General features: G+C 40.6%; 1 protein-coding gene across 6 annotated transcripts in view; it reads right to left on the minus strand.

The window, feature by feature from the left end:
• The window catches only part of BACH2 (BTB domain and CNC homolog 2), a 230,420-nt gene that overhangs the window by 78,058 nt on the left and 132,425 nt on the right, over positions 1-19,937 (minus strand). The window contains exon 1 of one of the 6 annotated variants that reach the window (XM_083497529.1): positions 3,483-3,507. The exons of the other annotated variants lie outside the window; for them this stretch is intronic. The gene's annotated coding sequence lies outside the window, so the exon portion shown is untranslated. Of the gene's footprint in view, positions 1-3,482; positions 3,508-19,937 lie in introns of those variants that run through there. 6 annotated transcript variants of the gene reach the window in all.

Raw genomic sequence — 19,937 nt, forward strand, 5'->3', positions numbered from 1 at the left:
ACTGGTTTGCAACAATACACATGACTTGGCTTGTAAAATGCAGTGTATGTTGGGCTGACCTTAAAAACCACAAAGGAACTTCAACTAGCTCAAAAATGCAGCAATTCAGCTTCTACCTGGAGCTCTCCACAAAGCCTCCAAACCACCAAATTCTTTCTGAACTTCACTGCTATCAATTTGTGCTAAAGACACGGTTCTGGCTTTAAAGTCCTGCAAGCCTGAGCACGGACTACTACAGGAAGTTCCCTAAAGTCAAGGGGAATGACACTGCTTCAATTGCTACAACTATGATGTAATGGACAGATTCTCCGTCTTCCTCCTTACTGGTGAAGTAGGACCACTGAGATATACCACACCCATGTAATTTTCCCTCTAGTAGCACCATCACTATGCTTTTATAACCTTATTCTGGACACACAGAAATTCAAACAGGTATCTTAAGGTGGGGAAAGGCTGTAAAAATCCCTGAGTTCCTCAGACGAAGGTCACTGACTGAACATATGTAGAATGGACACACACACACACACACACACACACACACACACACACACTGTGTGTCTCCAAGAGTTCACTTAGCTCATGTGACCAAATAAAAAATCTCAGCTCTAGCTGGAACTGCTTACAGACACATTGGGGGAAGGCTTAGTAAGCATATAATAGGACCCTGCTTAGTTTTTAGTTTAAATGGATCAGGTCACTTCCCTAAACTTAGTCAAAACAAGTTGCAAACGTTTGAATTCCTTTCTGTACTAAACAGCATTTGAGGAAATGTTTGGCACATTCTATGCTTAACCTCATTTTGAGGAATAGCAGGCCTGGAAATTTTGAAGCCAAAAAGTTCTTTTTCCTGGACTGAAGTTGGAAATGGAAGTGCCAAAACAAAAAACAACAACTTTTTTTTGGGGGGGGGGGGACTTGATCCCTTTAAAATTCTTGGCAGCCCAGCAGAAGACAACTGAATAGTTAACCCAGAATTTCAACTGCCCCGCCCACTCCAAAAGATAAAGGTGTCCGGGTATTTTAAAATGCACAGGCTTTGCCTGAGACCCTGGAGAGCTCCTGCCAGTCAGAGCGGGCAACACTGGGCTGACCTGATATAAGTCAGCTTCCTATGTTCCTGTATCGCTATATTTGAGGAACTGGTCACAGTTTGCTAGCAGAATACATGCTTTGCATGCAGAAGATCCCAGGTATCTTTAGTCAAAAGGATCATCTCGTTCAACCTCCTGCAATGCAGGAATATTTCACTCCAAGTGGGGCTCGAACCCAGGACCATGAAATGAAGAGTCTCATGCTCTACCAACTGAGCTACACCTCAAAAACTATAAGGCATAATAATTTTTTATTCACACCAGTGACTTAGATATGTGAGATAACCCAATGCAGCAATTTTAATCAAAATCCAAGAAGTAGTACCTTTTTCCCCTTCTTTTAATGTGGTGATCTGTCAAGGAACAAACCCACTGAAGAAGATAACAGTGGTTACCCAAACTTTGTTGCTGGTTGCAAAGGGGGCCCCAGTTCAAGCTTCAGGGCCCCAAAAATGCAGGTCTGCCCCTGCCAACAACTATTTGGAATTCCAAGTTAATTGAAGCAATAAACTATTTACATTTTATCTAGATAGAAATGTTCAAAATTAAGGGGTATGGGGCAGCTGTGAGTGAAGAAGTGAATCACCCTATTGGCTCTGCTTTGTGTACGCATATATTGTATCACATACAATGGTACCTCTGGTTGCGAACTTACAGTAATTCATTCTGGAGGTCCGTTCTTAAGCTGAAACCATTCTTATCCTGAGGCACGCTTTCGCTAATGGTGCCTCCCACTGCATGCGTGCCTCTGGCGTGCGACTTCCGCTCACATCCTAGGGCAAAGTTCGCAACCAGGAGCAACTACTTCCAGGTTAGTGGAACTCGTAACCTGAAGCGTGCATAACCAGAAGCGTTCGTAACCAGAGGTACCACTGTATCCATGAATACCAAAAGCATGTGGGTCAGGCCAAGAGTGCCATAAAACTGGAGCTCTGTCCTTAGGCAGCATAGGATGCATGGAAAGTCTTGTTGACAGCAGATGCACAGCAGCAGTTTCTACTGAAAGTTGGACTGCGCTTGCACAAGACACAGCAGCAGGGAAACCAGCCTAAATTTGCATAGTAAGGGCTGGTGCTCAACGCATGGCTGTACCTCTGTAAGAAACCTTTCTCTGCTCCCCTCCCTTCTAATCTTCCCACTTCCATGTATATTACTTCTTAATTGTTTTTGAAACACAGGCCCTCCCTAGAGTCGTGGGAGCATGGAATGTGGTTTGATACTTGTGTCTGTGCTTGGCTTGGCTTAGCTTGCACAGGGAAATAGCATACCTAAGCAAAGGGGTGGGGAAACACACCTAAAGACCAAAATCAAATCCACAGATTCCAACACTACTAGAAGAAATTTGCATATTTCATTTTAAAAACACATTGCCGTGTTTAATTCATTGCAATTTCATACACTTAATTCAAGTGTAATGCCCTGGTTTCCCCCTTCCCTTTCCAGAAATAAACATCCCTTTACACAAAGACGTGCTGCCTCAGGAGTAGAGAAGTGTTGGAAACTGAGATGTGAAAGCTAAGAGTTTAACAGCACCTTAAACCTAGATTATGGGTGCTACGGAATGTGTAGGCGCGCTTTTTTATAACAAGAATATAAAGCTGAAAATGAATGAACTGCAGCTAAAATATTATGTTCATTTTTCACAGGTTCTAGTCCTTCCCTTGCCCACCCCCCTAATATTCTTAAGAAGGTCTCTTCTTCAGTCTTCAGAGAGTACCTGGAAGTGAGGAAGCAAAACAAGGTCCTCCTTTCCTTCCACTCTGCAGTTTTAATCTGAAATCTTAGGTGCCCAGAGCTCAGAAACTGCTCACCGTAATGAAATTCCCTGTCGCAAAATGCACCTAGAACAATGGGACTTTCTAACACTGGAGCAGAGACATTCTCTACAAGAGATAGGAAAATATACTGATGTCAAGTTTCTCACTCGTGTGTCTATAAAAATCTGCAAGATACTCTTTAGGACTTGTCTATATGGCAGTTTACTGAAGCCTATACCTGCACAAGATGGATCCAAGGGCTTGTAGAGGGCCCCTCTAACTCCTGGTAAATTAGGAGTGCTTTGTGCTAAAATAGCTATACTTGGTTTTATTCATGCATCCTTTGTGTAAGCATTTCATAGAATCAGATAATTTTAGAGTTGGAAGGAACAAGGGGTCATCTAGTCCAACCACCTGCAATACAGGAATCGTTTTGCCCAAAGTGGGGCTCAAACCCACAACCCTGAGATTAAGAGTCTCACAATCTACCTGCATTTTGTCATATATCAACCTCAAACCATCACCAACATCTTTATGAATCGTCTTTCACATAAGCTACATACAAACAACTAAAAATAGGTTAGAAAACAACTAAAGATAGATTTAAATAATAACAAATACCCAAAGCACAGACCTTTAAAAGGAAACAAAAACAGCCAACTGGAAAAGTTTCTCAAAACAAAAATGTCCTCACTTGTTTCCATGAAGTACAAACAATGGGTGCCTGTTGTGTTTGCCATATTGCTTTATCACTGCTGTGTTTGCCACCCTTTTCAAGGAAGGGCAAGATATAAATTTAAATAATAATAAGAAAGAGGCAAAGCAGTTTCTCATGTAACTCAATCCCAAGCTTTATACATTCTTTTACATTAGGAACAAGCAACATTGCTGCAATGTTTCCCCTCCAACTACACAGAAGAGTGGCATGGCTCACTGATGCAAGCAGCCACTTAGGTGCTAGGTGGGACAGGCAAAAGCAATAAAAGAATGGGAAAAGAAATCAGAGGGTCCAGATATGCCAACCATGGCCAAACACATACAGTTGTTTAGGATTGCCAACACCATGCATTATTTGTTAGATGTTAGATATGTTAGGTGTCATCTGTTAGTAGTAACATTTGCTTCTCCTCCAGATGTGATAGGTAAAAGCTTTGCAAATACTATTTACACTAGTAGCTCTGCTGGTGAATACAGGGATCCTGAGATTGAGTTAGTTGAGATGTCGCAGGCCTCCTGCAGGCTAAAGCTAAATCAAATTCAGACTTAGCACAGAAAAATCGCAATAGTACACACAAGCCTTATGCTCCAATCCTCGGAGTGTTTTGTTGGCTCAGGTTTGAGGAGGTGGAGTACCTTAAGGACGGGACTGTTAAGTCACTGAATTCAATGCCATGAATGCAAAGCACATATTTAAAACAACAACAATTATATGACCTCAAATGTAGTAACATCCTGTCTTTGCAAATACTTCCAACAAGTCTCATCAAATGCCGTAACTGAATCAGACAGCACTACAGGCAGTGAAATCATTCACTAGGAATTTGTTCTCCAATCCAAAAATTAGATGTGCCAGACAGTTCCAACTTCAGTTTCCTCCCTCCCCGCCCCCCCCGCCCCCATAGTTGCAGCAGGACTGGATGGGTTTTACTAAGAGGAATCTATGGGACTGCTGACGTCCAGTGCATTTTAGACTACCAATGAACGAGCAATAATAAATATAATGCACTTGTTTTTTCAAAGTTGTGTTTTGTTTCTGTCTGTCATTCAGAAACATATTTTGCATCTCAGCTTCTGACTCACCAATTTAACATACACCCTGACTGAAATGACTAATAAAGGAAACTCAGCAAGTGCTACAGTTTGACTCAATTGTTTCTTTAACAAATGAAAATATAGATACAAATTTCCCCAGTTATAATTGTAAAGGGAAAGATCTATACGTCATCTACTTCATCCTATTAGCTGGACTACTTTTATTACACAGATCCAAAGCAGTCTTCTGCCCAAGCTTATTACTGCTTTTCTGACTGAGCAGTGATGTAGAACACAAATCTGACTTCAACTATAAAACGAAAACTATTCCTAAAAAGAACCTAACATGAAACCAAAACTCGGAAACTTCCATAGCATTGAATGCTTGAGTCATCAATTACTTTTCTCTATTAATAACCAATACTGACTCAATTTGGGGTTTTGTTTATTTCTTTTATTTACCTACTGCTGACGTTTTAAAAACTCGTGGATAAACAAAACCATATAATTCCACACGTGCTCCCAAATCTGTTTAATTGAAGAAAACATACCTCAGAGTCAGATTTTGCTTATGCATTGACATTGTGAATCATACTTTAATACGAGAGAGAGGGGGGGAGAGAGAGAGAATATGAATGATGGCAATTGTGACAGAGACTATCTCTAGAATTGGATACCAAGTCCAAGTTTGGCTTTCTGGTGTAAGAGAGAGAGAGAGAGAGAGAGAGAGAGAGAGAGAGAGAGAGAGAGAGAGAGAGAGAGAGAGAGAGAGAGAGATTACTGTATTCCTTCACAAGTTTCCATCAAAATGAAAATTTAGTCTTTAAAGCCCCACACTAAAGTCTCTTTCTGACAAGAATGAAAAATTCAGAGAAATCTTTTAGGAGGTAGTGACTGATTTCCACCCCGATGTTAAACAGGAGCACATGTACTGTATTTTATCCAAAAAAAGAAGTCACTCAGCTTCAAGTGTGCTGTATGAAAAATGCTTTACACCCACTAGGAAATATGTAGCACTACAGACATGAGTTGTGGTAATGAGTTCATGGAGGCATCAACCTACAAATCTCCACATGAAGCTGAAGGCTTGTCATGAGACTCTAGCCCGGTGCAACTTTAAAAGAGAATGTCAACACTGCCAGTGTTGAGGTCAGAACTGGTGACCAACCTTTCCTAAACGACAGCATACCTGTACCTATTTTGTTCCCTGGAACAGGTGGCAACAGGGAAGGGCTGGCTGCATGATAGAGCCCGTTCTTAATAGACACAAACACACACACACACACACACACACACACACACACACACACGCTTAACATGTCTGGCAAGCATCCCATTTGATCATTCTAGAATCAGTTCCTGAACCCTCTGCAACCTTGAAGGAGTTCCATGTGGTTCTCTGGCAGACACACAGCATGTGGAAATTTCTTAATGGTAGAAAGTTTAAGCCCCATTGCTTTGGCAGTTCAAATAAATCCAACACAGTAACAATTAACTCCATGTGATGCCTATGATCAAGGTGCTAGGATTATTACCAGTAGTGGTCAGTAAGGTGGTATTGCTCACCTTGTCTCCCAACACCACATGTCCCTGCTGGTTACCAAGAGAGAGAGGTGATGGGGAGCTCAGCTCAGGAGTGGCAGCAGGAGTACTGGATTGACTCTGCTAAGCCTGCGCTACGCCAAGCTCCCCACTGGTTTGCTTCTCCCCCCTCTCAGTAACTGGCAACAACACGCAGTGTTAAGGAGCCAAGTGAGCAATACTCGCAATGCTTGCAGCACCAACCTCTAATGGTTTTCATCAACACACTTTTGTTCTCGCATCTCAATCTATATCCAAATGCAGATTCCTTCATTGGATCAGGATGTATTGATGTCATAGCGGAGGGGATAGCTTGAGATGATGTTTGGTGAGACAAAGGAACAGCAGATGGATTGGAAAGAGGGTTGTCATTCCAGCTGTGTTTGCTACAGCTTTGAGAACATTGAGGGAAAGAACTGCAACAAAGCCTTGGAAGAACAACGCAAGTAGACTAACCCAGAGGAGCGTGGGGAATAGGCACACATTTAAGGAGCTGCTTGTGAAGAAAGAGGAGAATTTTTTATTTTTACTCTTCCCTTGGTTTTTATGCATCCTTAATGCAAAGGAGGCACCTTCTTGGCTGGCGTTTGGAAGTCTTTCAGGTATCCAGCTAATTAACTGTGGTGATGAAATGATTGGACTGAAAGCCCTGGATTGATATTGCCTGCAATTAATTTTAAATTACAGTTTTGAGATGCGGTGTGTTCACGAGTATAAGGTTTTTGGCACCTGACTAGGCTATAGCATTTGTTTAAATTAAGAAACTGATATCTGACTCAATATTTCCTGACAGGGATTCCTGTGTGAGAAGTCAAAGAAATAACAGAGATTTAATGAAAACATAAATAGTACCTACAGACTCCCAAACTCTGCATATATTTCTCTAGTATGACATACTACTCACATAGCATTATTAGATACAATTTCACTTATAACTGAGGGGGAATCATTTTAAAAAGCAGGCAATGGACTTCAGATAGAAGGCTGAATTGCATGGTGGTGATATGGTGACCTGTTCCTTTACAGCTAGCTCCTCTTATCTGGAACAGCAACACAAATCCATTTTTTTCCTGATTTTTTTTCTTTAACACAGCCAAAAACCTCCAGAATTCTTCAAAATATACTTATTCTGAGAGAGATTAGTTGTTCATGTGTGAAGTCAGAAATGTGGTTCCCACTCATGGTGAGAGAGAGCCATGATAACTAATGACTTCTGTGGGATGTCATAAGCTCCAGAAATCTTCCTTTAAATGTTTCAATTGAAGTAGAGCAATTGTAAACTTGTAAACTGGTTCAAAAAAACAACAACTGCAGAGATGGGGGAAAGTTGGAAGAGGGCAGGATTATAAAAAGCCAATCATAATTAAGGGGAAAGCGCAAAACACACACAGTCAGCTGAGAATGCAACATTGCAGGCTTCTGATGAACCTTGGTCAAAAATAAGGTGGGACTTGAGCATAGTTTGAAAGCTGCAGACAGCACGAATCTTTCTGAAGGGCACATTCTGTGCACCAATGGGTGGCATTCAAACTACATCTAAATATTCTGCAATTGTTCAATGGTAGAGCAAAGAAGCAAAATGTATACCAAATGTAGTTCATTTTGCAACATCTTTTAAAAGGAGAAGAACAAAGACAGAAGAGAATTTGACAAGAGCAAGAGAAAAAAACTAGTGAGCTAACTTAAAAAGAAAAATGGTACTATTCAATTTACAAAGGGACAGAAATAAGCAAAAGATTGCTTTACTGAACTACTGGGGGGAAAAGACAGAAATTTAGCTTCTAATATTTGAAAGAATGCTGTCTTCATAAAGCAGGTGCTTGATGACTTTAGAAATCTGTTTTCTGGGTCTCTTATTTGTTTTAGATAAGCTATACTCCCTGCCCACCCCAACTTTGGTCAGTGTGAACCAGTGTGGTGTACTGGTTAGGCTGTTGTACTGGGTCTTGGGAGACAAGAGTGAACTTGGGCCAGTCACTATGAGCCTCCATTCCTGGTTAAAAAGAAAGCAAATGATAGTTTGCCCAAGACGCTGCAGATGATATTGGTTAACAACTCCCATTACTCCAGCCATGGTGGCTGGGGCTGATGGAAGTTGTAAGCCAGACACTTCTTGGAAGGCCACAAATTTGCCATTCTGGAGTAGACTATAATAGAGATCCATCATAACTACTTGTAGTCATAGCAAATTTTCCAGAGACTTCTTGTTAAGAAACGCTGGTTGCAATGCTGAAGCCTGAGGTTTAGAAAAGCACCTTTCAATGACATTCAGTTATTCATTCCCACTAACATTCCGGCACAAGTGGTCACATGTTAATACCAATTTTACCTGCAAATAGAGCTGGATCAAGGCAAAAATCCTTTAAGTTACAACTTAAAAACAACAACCCCAAGAATGTTTGGGAGTGATTGGAAAAACAAAGACTACTCTATCTGCAAGGGCTGTTGGAATGGAAATCTGTAATTCTTCAACTTGGCTCAGAATTACAGTTTATCTTTACAGCTCATTAAATGAAAAACAAAATGGGACCTGCTCAGGAATGCAGAGAAAACCATATCCAAGAAAAAGAAATTATATTAATTCAAATGTACCCGTGTGTCTCACACATGGTATTATGACTGCGGAATAATAAAGGACATATGTATGCAAGTTGCCCTTTGTGTAATATTAGATTTTCTAGGAAACATATGCAGTAAGGCTGCCATCCTGTACAAATTTACCTGGGAATAAGGCCCATTTAGCATATTTGGATTTACGTGAAAACTTGAATAGGTTTGCGTGGCTGCAAATGTTGCAGATTTTGAAGACTGCATATAAACCTGGCAGCATTGAACTTGCCCATTAGATGATGATGATGTAGTGATAATAAAATCACTGTATACATTTAACACTGCATCTGAATGTCTCTTTAAACATAGTGTTTCATGAGACAACTGTAAGAAGCTTTTTGCTTAAACAAGCAAGTAGATTTTTTAAAAAGGTAGAATCTCTCTTTATCAGGCTCCTTTTCCAACTCAGCTTGCAGCAGCCATTAATTACTTCAGGGCTGTAACAAGTCTGCTGAGAAGCCAGGCTTCTCCTTCCATCAGTTGTCACATAACAGCAGCCAGTTTATCAGGCTATAGTAAACGATGGGGAGAGAAGCGATGCAGGACAACTCTCTAGGAGTGTCTCAAAGACCAGCAAATTTGATTTTTTCACCCCAGCTGGTAATTACAAGAGCTTGCAACTGGGAATTTGTATGTGTTTGTTTATGTCCTCCCCACACCTCAAATCCATTTTATTTTAGTGCTATGTCTCTTTATACTTTTTCCTGAGACCGATGGAATGCTGCCACAACAACAAGAGTAGGGACTGCCATGTTGTTGATCTGAAAGATGCCCTGGGAGACTTTTTGAGATGAAGAGCAGGATAAACATTTTTTTAAAAAAACTTTTTAAAAAATGGAGACTACAGATATTCTGTAAATGGCTCGCTACAGTGGTACCTCGGGTTACAGACGCTTCAGGTTACAGATGCTTCAGGTTATAGACTCCGCTAACCCAGAAATAGTACCTCAGGTTAAGAACTTTGCTTCAGGATGAGAACAGAAATCGCCTGGTGGTGGCGTGGCAGCAGCGGGAGGCCCCATTAGCTAAAGTGGCACCTCAGGTTAAGAATGGTTTCAGGTTAACAACACACCTCCAGAACAAATTAAGTTCTTAACCCGAGATACCACTGTACTTTGAAGTTAGGTATAACAGAATACTGAAATAAAACATCTATTTGTTTTTTTAATGGAACAGTTTTATCCCACCCTTCCTTCAACTAGTGCTGGGCAGCCATATACGATTGTCCCCTCTCAAAAACCCCACAAGGCAGATTAGGCTGTGAACAGCAAATGTTTCAGCTCACATACATCAAGAAACTGTAATTTACACCCACATATTCTAGTCCACTACTACTAAACCAAGTTTTAAAACCTGAAGAAAGAAAGAAAGAAAGAAAGAAAGAAAGAAAGAAAGAAAGAAAGAAAGAAAGACTAAGGATACTCCTTTTTAGACAAGTCTACTACTGAATTATTGGGAAAGCTGATCTAAGCATATCACAGGTGCTCTTCTCTCTTTGGGTTGCCAGTATAGTGATGTCTACTCCACACATTGCTCAAATAATGGTCTATACATGGTGACATTCTGTCACAGTTAATATGAAGCATTACTCTTTGTGCAATTTTTCCACCTACTTCATGTTCTGACTCTCCACAGCCACCAACATTACCGGGCCAGACTGAAGTGGAATCTGTACGTTAGATGGAAGAATCATGTAAAGAAGTGTTACATGTTATGGTGATGGCAAGGATATGTCATCATGTGTAGGCTGTTTCAAGCAGCTGCCTCCACGGGCTAAATATAAAGTCTAGTCTGGTTGTCAGGTCAGGCAGACCACACAGTTCAATATAATCATGCAGTGCAAAACACTTTTATTTTGTTTTCTACTTTCTCACTCCCCAAATGACAGTGACAACTGGGAGCAGAGAAGAGCAGAAGCTTAAGGCACTAGCTGAGCAGTGCTTATCTTCTCTCACTCTCTGTGTGTGTGTGTGTGTTCAGAGTTATTAATGACTTGAAATCCGCATACAACATGCACATCAGCACATGCCCATCTCCTGACCATTCATAGCAATAACTACAGGATAAGATTAGGTTCTATATAATCCAATTCTGGTTGCTCCTCAGGGCAGGGGTGAGGGTGGGGTGGCATTCCTGCAAGGAAACAGGAATTTCAATTTTATTCAGTCATTCTACCACTATGAAGAAATGCAGCATTGCTACAATTTTATTATTTCAAAAGGTTCAATGCAAGCCTTGCATGCTGCATACAGTCTCCCAACATCAACAAATTAAGCTTTGTTGCAAGACATTTGCTTCTGGGGACAAGGAGGAATGAGGAAAGGGGACTCCACAGTGACAGTTTGTGGTTCCTGCTGTGGCAATTGGGGGAAAAAATTAAATAAGTCAGGGAAATACAGGATATAATGTGTTTACATTTGTCAAGACAAGTTTCCTGGAGACAGTGAGGTTTACTGCTGCTGAGCTGTCAGTTGCACTATTAAACTGCTGCCTCATTCTATTGGGAGGTCACTGACTGACCTACATTTCTGAGAGTACGATTCATTTGCGAGTTCTGTAAACACTCTCTCTCCCTTTAAAGGGCTACTCAGTGACACACATACCCTTTCAATCAACAAGATCTTCTAGATTCTGCACTGCGCTGCAGTTTAGCCGTTTCAGCCTCAAATAAATTTTGTAAATCATTAAAGTTATGTACAATCACACTTGCTGCTAGTCTCAATGTCTCAGAAAAAGTTCACCGGCATCGCTTTAACTGCCGCTATACACAGCAAAGACTATGAATTTCCTAGGGAACACCCAACTCAAAACATAATGGTGCTTATTTCCCCCGCCCCAACAAAAAGCGAGTGATTAATATCACTAGGATGTACAATTAACAAAACGTACTGACGAAAAACTTGCCTTGTTATAATATTCTCTTTCAAGTCTTGGCTAAGGGGTGCAGGATTTTAGATTGCACGCTAAACCTCCGCAATTTCTTTATTTCACCCAACACTTTCAGACTGTATCAGAGGATTACCAAAAAATTTCCCCATGTTATGTAAGACACTTGTGGGATAGTAAAAGGCAAACTCTTGGAAATGGGCAGCTCAGACACCTTACTGCACTCCGCAGAATCTCCACACATGACCTGTTTTGTTAGCTTCTTTTGTTTGCAGACTATAAAAACACACGCACACCCAACCCCCCAACATATTTTTCTGAGAACAGATACTAATGAGGGCACATGACACACCTTTCCATAATATTCAGAATGCACAAGCAGGAACCACTTGTTTGAAAACACCCCCATAAATTCTTTCTCCACATGGACAGCTAGAAGTCTTTTCATTGATATCTAAGCTTTTCACAACCAGGGAGAGCATGACACGAGGCATTGGCAAAGGCTTTTCCACAACTGATCTGCTTTCTTTCAGGACACACACATTATTGAGGAACACAATGCACGTCCCTTTATTTCCACAGGAACTACTTTCTCCTTGCAGACTCTCCAGCTGCGAATATGAGACATTATAACCTGCCAATCCTACTTCCCACAATTTTTCGCAGAATAAATATTTGCGGATGGTGAGAACTTTTAAGAAAAAGGTTCAGCCCAAGAATTTATTTTCATAAGTGCGGTAGGATTTCATGATTTCTGTGGTAATTTTACTCCCACGCTAATATTTACATATACTGGAAGCTGCAATTATCCAAGCACTTGGGCTTCTGGGACAGGTGCCTTTTCAGTGTAGCACATTCCCAGGGCAAATATTGTGTGGAGGCTGAACACACTTCTAGCTTCCTGTGCAAAGCTAAGGACAAGCTTGTCAAAGTGGTAATTGCACAAATACAATCTATGAATACATATATATATATATATATGACGAGTGAGACCTCGTTGAAACGTCGCCTAGACACCCCAAATCTTACACGGGAAGACACCCGAAGACACCAAAACCTGCATATATATATATATATATATATATATATATATATATATATGTTTTCGTAGATTTTCACGGGTACAGGAATGCAGGTTTTGGTGTCCTCGGGTGTCTTCCCGTGTAAAAGTTGGGGTGTCTAGGCGACGTTTCGACGAGGTCTCACTCGTCATCTTCAGGCTGGTGCTTTCGGCTTCTTGTTACTCTGTTCCAGTAACAAGAAGCCGAAAGCACCAGCCTGAAGATGACGAGTGAGACCTCGTCGAAACGTCGCCTAGACACCCCAACTTTTACACGGGAAGACACCCGAGGACACCAAAACCTGCATATATATATATATATATATATATAACTGTCATCAGCAAATACTGGGGAACTCGAGCTGGATCAGGTATACATGGCGTGTGAAGGAGTTTAACAACACCCACACCCACATTTTCTTGACAAAAATATGCCCTCCCATGGAATCAGCTATTTGCTGAAACAGGGAAATTAGCCAAAAAAGACTACCAGGTGGCCAGGCCATAGCCTAAGAAACACATAGGTGGACACACACAAGTGACAATGCACACTGCAAAGAAGTTGCACTGACTGAACTGTATCCTAGGTTTCAATGACATTGATACCTCACAGACCACAAAAGTATAGGAGAAGGTCCATTATGGGAAACACCACATACCACTAGGTTACTTGGCACAACTTGCTTTTATTTAAGCTACTGACAAATGTTTCAAGTTGTTTGAGACAAGGAATTCCTCTTATCAAGTTTGCCTACACCACAGTTTCCCAAACTTGAGTCTCCAGCTGTTTTTGGACTACAACTCCCATCACCGTTAGCTAGCAGGACCAGTAGTCAGGGATAATGGAAATTGTAGTCCAAAAACAGCTGGAAACTCAAGTTTGGGAAACCTTGGCCTACATCAAAGGTCCTGGCTTGAAAAATCAAGGCCTCAAACTGATGTTCTATCTATCTATATATATCTATATATCTATAGCTATAGCTGTAACTATCTATCTATGCATACTTTAACACTATTAAACAGAGGATTTTGCATCAGTTTGTGGAAGCTGATCTGTCACAAGGAACCAGGCAGAGGCTTAAGTTAGAGCAAGCAAAGAGGACATCTTGGAAGGTTTATCAGGGGAACTGGAAACCAAGTATACTAACTCTGGGCCCAGATATACCTATTTTGGCTTCATGAGCAAAAACAGTGGTCATGACCATTGGTGGCCATCAATAAACAAAGCATCTCATGGGATTCAATGAACATCAGAGAGACTTGCTTTTGAATTAAAAATGTGAGATACAAAATGCAAAGAAAATAATGAGTAACACAGAGAGTTCTGAACCTAAGAAAACTATAAAGTGCAAAGACAGAGCAGATTCAAAATGCTAAAAGCCAATATACTTAATCTTCTTCTCTTCTCATTTCTGCAAGTCATCTCAGAGACTGAAGGGGATTTGCTGCTCATGCAAATCCTGGCAATACCTTTGGTCTGCCTAAGCATTACGGAAAGAATTAAGTTCTGGCCCTAACAGATATCATTACCTGGGCAAACACATGACAACTTGGGACTTTACCAGCTTATATTCAGGAACCATATATCTGATGGGTGGTGAATGAACTGTTTATGTCACAATTCAAAGAAAAGGCCAATGCAGTATTATATTTCGTAATGAGCTAAGTGTTTACCCTTTACTAAAACAAATAAAAGTGCAACTGATAGAGCCACTTCTTAAAGTAGCAGTTTCCAATAAAAGCCCAATTAATTTGGTGTCTCAGGCTGCAATAAAAAGTGTGATGTCATGAGGAATTGTCTGAAAGCTTAAGAAACTGAATCTGCTCAATGCTTAGATTGAAGACTTCCTAGAACATGTGCATACACCATATTCAGTTCCATGATGAAAGAAAAGGCAGAATATAACATTCAGTAAGCAAATAAGGAACTGAAGTATCCCATAGAAGCAAGTCATGTGTACTCGGCTGCAGACTTAGAGAAATGTTTCAACCTACACCACATTTAAGGCTTACAATAATATATATACTGTGTGCGTGTGCGTGTGTGTATAAAGTTTTCAAGGTTTGAATGAAGTGCAGTGTTTCCTTCCATTCCAAATAAGCTCTCAGTTCTTCCTATCTGCCTCAAAATGTTTAAAAGTGGCAAGACCTTAAAGAGGATCTTGAAGTCCTATCCCCTTTGCTATGAGCTGGTTACAAACAGCCACCCATGAAGCCTGAGAATGGGATCCATTTTCATGAACTAAAGGGAGAACACAAGTAAAATGTAATTATTGAGTGGCAAGGGGGGGACACACACCATTAAACAAAGGTTGAGCATACAAGCAGAGTTCATGTGTTTGTCTCAGCAAGTATATAAGATATCAATGGTACATTTCATGCCATCATTCAAAAAAGGACACAATAGTTAAGTCAGTAAAAACTACCGGTAACTGCTACATATTGTGTGTATGTTTTAAATTGCCAACATGCTTCCTGGTTTTTCCCCTCTTGTGTCCATTTATTTTTGACTTTGTAATGGCCAAAATAAGACAAATCTGACTGATTAATTTCTAATTCATTACAATGCACAGCATCTTTTAAAAACCCTATAATTTAAACCTAGAGAAGGAAATGGTTCCTTGGCAGAAGAGGCTAATGTCTTATATGCATCCAGTACCAAGGACAGAGGTTTTCTCCAAATGACCCTTAACACGAGAAATAATCTTAGTGTTGATTCATACACACTTACTTGGGAGAAAGTCCCAATGAACTCCAAAGGGCTTACGTTTGAGGTCTGTGAGGAACCTGATTACCTTTTTGAAATATCAGACTGTTTAAGTAACAGTGTGAAACCTGAAACCTTCCAGAGGTTGCTAGACTACAATCACCATCAGCCTCAGTCAGCATGACCAATAGTCAGGTATGAGGGAAGTTGTATTGGGACAAAATCTAGATGGCCACTGATTCCCCTCTTCTGTTTTAAAGTAATCACAATGCATTTCCTCACAATACATTGTTGTTGTTTTTTAAAATAATAATAATAATATGTTGTTACTTCTTTTCTTCTAAATTAGTTACATATATAATTAAAGAAGAGGAAAAAATGAAAATGGGGTACAGAGGCAGATGTGATATAGCATGAAAGCAAACCATTCAAATTTTGGCAAAAATAACTGAATGGACACAGAGAAGAGGACTGGGAGTTCAGCCAAAAAGAGTTAGAAGTATCAATGGAGCCAGCATTTTTTCAGGAAACTGCTATCATACTACAGGCCTTGCTAAGATGATGTGGAGACTTGGATGGCTATAAATATACAACAATGTTGAAGTACACAAGGCAAAGAAATAAGCATTCTTTCTGGCAACTGGTTTGGGGGGTGGGTATGCGTGTGCACGTTTATTAAGAGACCCATGCTTTTCTGAGTATCACTTCCCAAAATTCCTTCTCCGCCTACCTTTCACACATTTTGCTTTTATTAATTAAATTTTCAATCAAGATTCACAAGTACCGGTTAATTATTTCAGTTTCAAAATGTTCTCTGTTCACACCTTGATATTAGTGCATCATATACACACATGTGCCACACACCTGTACCCCAACAAACAACATGCTGAAAGATGCCCCCACAAATGGCAAACTAATAAGGCCAATGGCAATTCAGAGATCTTGCTTGTAATCCTTACTGTCATTTGACAAATTGTCCCCCTCCCCTTTGAATGAATCAGATGGTCATAAGGGCATTTCCATGTGGGAGACAAATGTGGTCTAATACGTAAAAGTAAAATCCATGTCAGCTAGACCCTAAGTATAAATTTCCCTTCTACATTTGTGTTATTTACTCATTCAACAGAAGTGCTAAATGTGTGTAGGGCTGTCGGCATGGCCTCCCTGTCCCTCAACAGCCCTTCTCAACAGGCATGTGTTTAGCCCAAAAACCTGAAGGGGGCTTGTTCCACTGAACACTGTTAGAAGCCCCCTTCAGACATCTCCAGTGAGCACACAAAGGCTGGGGAGAGGAAGGGCATGCCCAGAATACAGGGGAGGTTGGGGGCAGAGGAAGCACATGCGCACCTGGCCCTCTGCACGCATCTAGCTGTTCCATGATCATGCTGAATGCCTGGACAGGGCTTCTCCCTCATTATCAACATTCACGTGTAGCAAAAACAGTATGAGAAGTTTCAAGCCTTTTTTTGGCTTTGTAACTTCCATATTCTTCTCAAACCTACAAAAGTTCAAGATGAACCTCTAACCACTTCCAGAAAAGTCTAATATTGTAAAGATTTCAGCAGAAACAATAAATGATTCTAAAATTCCCATTTCATTAAAGCTTTTCTACACAGAAGCGCCTAATCACAACAAGTTGCCTAACTGCAGTCCACTGGTGTAGCCAAGCCATAAGGATTTCTGTGGTTATTGTAAAGGCAAACTCTGTAGCATAAGCATTTGTAAGCACTGGGTAAGAGTTGTCTTTATTGGATGCTAGTGTGCAAATAGGCAAAATTGAAACAATGCAAGACTGTACAGCGGCAGAATTTGCTTATGTCAAGTTCATCAACACAATTTTACAGTGATGTATGGAAACTAAGGCACAGTTCCTCTTAAGCAGTGAGTGAGTAAGCTTTATTGTACTAGCTAAAGACCATAGCAAAGCCATACAAACACTGACTTAAATATGTGCCTCTAGTATCAGTAGGAATTCCAGCGGCGGAGAGCAGGAGGAGGACAATATATATCCATTTGCTAAGATATGTCTTGTGAACCAACCTGAGATCTATGGATGAAGGGCGGTATGCACATTTAAGAAATAAATAAATAAATAAAATTATGAGAGTAGGCAAATAGTTGGAATATCAGCAATTTGCAATGCATGCGTTTGCTTAGCAAGTTCATCATCTACTTCTAACCCAGGAATGCTTTCACGGAGAATTACTTAAATGAAACCAATCTAAAAGGCGAACAAATTGCTGAGTGTAATTTCTCCCTCAAATAATTAAGCAATTAATGACATTTCATCAAGAACACTTTCTCTCTCTAGAAATAAATCATTAGCTGAATCTCTTATAAGCTGCTTGGTCAGCTCGAAATGAATGTGCAATAAATCTCTTTCCCCCATACTGATTCTGTTCTCCATGATAAAAAGACAGAAGGTAATCCTGTGCGTTCTATGTTCACTGGCACATCAATTTTATACTGCGCTACAAAGTAATTTGTTTTTAGGGGGATGAAGGCTGCAGTCATGCACATGGTTAGACAGTGTAAGTCCCATTCTATTCAGTGGGAGTTTAAGCATTCTATCTACACAGAAGGTTGCATAAGTCTTTTGCTGTCCTCCTGTGTTAGTTTCCCTCTTCCTCCAACATGTAGACACACTGATTAGTGCAGGGGTCAGCAAACTTTTTCAGCAGGGGGCCGGTCCACTGTCCCTCAGACCTTGTGGTGGGGCGGACTATATTTTTTGGGGGGGGGGGAATGAACAAATTCCTATGCACCACAAATAACCCAGAAATGCATTTTAAATAAAAGGACACATTCTACTCATGTAAAAACATGCTGATTACCAGACTGTCCGTGGGCCGGATTTACAAGATGGTTGGGCCGGATCCGGCCCCCGAGCCTTAGTTTGCCTACCCATGGATTAGTGCTACAATTGTGGGAGTTTTAGACGCCGCTGCAAATAAAGAGCTGTATAGAGCAGAGTTGGAAGCTGATGTAGTCCAGCTATTGAAATAACACATGAATTGTTCACCCCAATGCTGTTAAAAGGAACAACATGAGGAATATTGGCACTACGCTTGAATGGCAGTAGCTTTCAAGCAGTTTCCCCCCCTTAGCTCCTCAACCTGAAGGTACACAATGTATGCAGGAAGCATGCTGTGAAAACATGCTCAATATATTTGCAGTACATGTCCTACTCGCCCAGGTTCACACAGCCTGGATTCATCCATTCATGAGTCAGTCACAAAGCTACCTCCCATTCTCCTCAGAGCAGAGCATGGATAGGCTGCCTTTGTGTCAATGACAAAGGTCCGTTACCCCATGTCAGAGCAAATTCAAAGCAGTTTCTTTTTAAAAAAAGTTTTTAACGGTGGGTGGGAGAGAAGTCTTTTTTAAAAAATGTAAAACACCTAATGGGCCACTCTGTGAAAATGGAAATAAAACAAAGCAGACAACTAGGAGTCAATTCAAAGACTACAGGGATGTTAAGTACACCAGAGATTGTGAGGTGAAACCTGCACACACTCTTGCATCTAGCTACACATGTGTACAACCTGAAGTCCTTTAAACTGAAAGTCCCAGGGATTGCATTTAGACTCTTTGGTATACACCCCGTTCCCACCCCTGCACACAGATCCTATAGAGCAGTGGGCAGAAGGTACATTGGGATCTATTGGTAGATCTGTGGGTGATTTGCAGCATATTGGCAAGGGTTTACAACTTGCCATTAAACAATGAAAAGCTCCCAACCACTAAATTAGGCAGCTGAAACAAAAAGAGCTTAGGGGAACTTTTGTGTTAAAGCACTGTGATCTCAGCTTGAGGACTGAACACAAAATGTGTGGGCCAAGCATATGCATGGTTCCTTAATTTTAAGTGGCTATTCACTTCCCTTAGCCACTTTTTTGCATCTAGAACTCCCAAGGCCCACCCAAAAAGCAAAGAAGAACCCACCAGTCTGAAATTTGCCCACCTCTGAGAACTGTGTCCTGCACAGCCCAAAGAAGTAGAAACTTGAAGTATAGTGGACTAACATCTAGCCTTGACTATTTTATTCATGCCATACACACGCCACATGTTTTTAAACTCAAATGTTCAGAACTATTAATTTGGAACAAAATCTGCACTTTGGTTAGAAGGAAAGACTGAACCTCCTGCAAACCACTTTGACAGGGATGATTACGGGGAATTAATAGGCACATAGTCTAAGTTAAACAATTTTTAGGGGAAGTGGGAAATTGAACCAATGCATCACCTTTCAAAAATGTTTTGTATAAATGTGAAAGGGATGACTTTGAACACTGTAATAAGTGATGAAAAGATAATGCATTGGTTCACACACCTGTTCACTGCAGAGTGTAACATCCAAAGAGGGAACTTTGCCCATCTGCCAAAAATTTCACCAGTGCCACACTCGATACAAGAAGTGGTTCAGAAATCAGGAAGGCAAAGAGCAAATAACTGAAAGCAAACCACTTATGCTTTAAAAAAATAAATGGAAG

Source organism: Podarcis liolepis, assembly GCF_965112155.1.
Source record: "Podarcis liolepis genome assembly, chromosome: 3".
NCBI lineage: Eukaryota > Metazoa > Chordata > Lepidosauria > Squamata > Lacertidae > Podarcis > Podarcis liolepis.